A 2,906-nucleotide genomic window follows, 5' to 3' on the forward strand; every position below is an offset into this window, starting at 1 on the left:
AAAATGAAAGCAAAACCACACAATATTTATGGGACACAGCGAAAGCAGTGCTGAGAGGGGAGTTTATTGTGATACAGGCCTTCCTCAAAAAAGAACAACCACAAATAAACAGTTTAACCCACCAGCAGAATGAACTAGAAATAGAAGAACAAAAATACCCAAAAGACAGGGGAAGGAAGAAAATCATAAATATAGGGGAGGAAATAAATAACACAGAGATGAAAAAGAACACAGGAAAAAAATCAACCAATTCAAAAGCTGGTTTTTCCAAAAAGTAAGTAAAATCGACAAACCTGTGGCCAAAGTCAAAAAGAAGAAAAGAGAGAGAGTACAAATCACCAAATAAGAAATGAGAATGCAGAAATTACCACAAAATTTAGAAAAACAGAATATCATATGAGAATAGTATGAAAATATATTAAACCAAACTGTGTTACCTACAATAGCTGGACAAGTTTCTGTGATCATACTGTCCACCAAGACTGAATCAAGACGTAACTGACCCCTTGAAAAAGCAGAGCACCAGAAATGAAATTAAAATAGCAATATAAAACTTCCCTAAAAATAGCAGCCATGACTGGATGGATTCACCGAGGAATTCTACCAAACATAACAGAAGAACTCATACTAGTCCTTCTCAAACTCTTCCAGATGTTTGAAAAGAAAGGAATATTCCCAAAGTCATTCTATGAAACCACAATCACCCTGATACCACAACCAGGCAAAGACACTACCAAAAAAGAGTATCATATGCCAATATCATTGATGAAGACAGACACCAAAATCCTCACCAAATAGTAGCAAATAGAATCCAACAACACAGAAAAAAGATTATACATCATGACCAAGTGGGGATCATGCCAGGGACACAGGGGTGGTTCAACATATGCAAATCAATCAATGTAATACAGCACATCAACCAGAGAAGGAACCAAAACCACATGATCATCTCAATAGATGCAGGAAAGCATTTGATAAAATTCAACACCCACGTATGATAAAAATTCTCACCAAAGTGGGCATAGAGGGAATATATCTCAACATCATGAAAGCTATAGATAACAAACCTACAGCCAGCATAGTACTCAATGGTGAGAAAGTCAAATTCTTCTCACTAAAATCTGGGAAAGTAAAAGAATGCACACTATCACGACTCCTACTCAAGATAGACTTGGAAGTCCTAGCCACAGCAATCAAACAAGAGAGAGAAGTAAAGTGGATGCAAATTGGAAAGGAAGAGGTAAAAGTCTCACTATATGCAGAGAATATGTTACAATATATAGAAATATGTTACAATATATAGAAAATATATATTGCATAAATTTCCTTGTATAAAAATTAAAACCAAGAATAAACAAATGAGACCTAATGAAACTTACAAGCTTCTGCACAGTAAAGACGCCGGAAGTAAAACAACAAGACAACTTACGGAATGGGAAAAAATTTGCATATGAAACCGTCAAAGGATTGATCTCCAGAGTATATAAGCAGCTCATCCAACTGAATAAGAAAAAATAAACAACCCAATCCAAAATTGGGCAGAAGACATAAACAAGCAATTCTCCAAGGAAGACATACAAATGATCAAAAGGAACATCAGAAAATGCTCAATATCACTGATGATCAGAGAAATGCCAATCAAAACTGCAATTAGATATCACCTCACACCAGTCAGAATGGCCATCATTCAAAAATCCGCAAATGACAAATGCTGGAGAGGCTGTGGAATAAAGGGAACTGTCCTTCACTGCTGGGGGCCATGCAGGTTGGTGAAGCCACTGTGGAAAACAGGATGGAGATTCCTCAAAAGCTTTGGAATAGACTTACTATATGACCCAAGAATCCCGCTCATGGGCATAAATCCAGAAGGAACCCTACTTCAGGAAGACACCTGCATTCCAATGCTCATAGCCAGCACTATTTATAATAGCCAAGACATGGAAACAGCCTAAATGTCCATCGACAGTTGACTGGATAAAGAAGAGGTGGTATATTTATACAATGGAATAGTAGTCATTCTTATAAACTGACAATATAATGCCATTTTCAGCAACATGGATGGTCCAGGAGAAAATCAGTCTAAGTGAAGTAAGCCAGAAATAGAAAGAAAAATACCATATGAGATGGCTCATGTGTGGAATCAAAAAACAAAACCAAACTTAGCAAAAAATGCATAAATAGAAAACAGAAATATACTCGCAGGCAGAGAATACAAAGTGTTGTTTGCCAAGGGGTGGGGTGTGGGAAGAGATAGGCTGGGAGGTCAAAATTGTAAAATAGATAAACAGGATTGTACTCTATAGCACAGGGAAATATATAAAAGACGTTAACAGCAGCTCACAGGTGAAAAAATGGGAGAAAAAATGTATATATGTTAATTGTACCTAAAAAAGTGTGCTCTAAAATGGACTTTGAGACAACTTTGTAAAATGATTTGAAATCAATTTAAAAAAGTTAAAAAAAGAAAAAAACATGATCCTAAATATTACAGGTGTTAATGTAAATTAGAGAGCAAAAACAACTATTCAAAAAGTAGTAAAACCAATGATTTTGTTTTTTGTTTTCTTTTTAAGATAAGCAAAATCAAAAAACCTCTATCCAGGTGCATCATGAAGAAAAGAGAGATGCTCCAAAGAAATAAATTCAGAAATAAAAGTGAAGAAATAACAATTGTTCTCTCAGATATACAAAAAAGGGAACATTTTGTCACAATTACATGCTAATAAACTGGAAAACTTAGAAGAAATAGACAAATGTCTAGAAATAGACAGAGATAAGGAGAAACATTAATTTGAACAAACTGTTTACTAGAAGAAAGATAGAATCTGCATTTAAAAAAACATTAAACATTGGTGCAGATTTAAACAGCTCCCGTGGAGAATTGCAGAAAAATACAAAGCAGGACT

This window comes from Vicugna pacos, unplaced genomic scaffold (assembly GCF_048564905.1).
Source record: "Vicugna pacos unplaced genomic scaffold, VicPac4 scaffold_14, whole genome shotgun sequence".
Classification (NCBI taxonomy): domain Eukaryota; kingdom Metazoa; phylum Chordata; class Mammalia; order Artiodactyla; family Camelidae; genus Vicugna; species Vicugna pacos.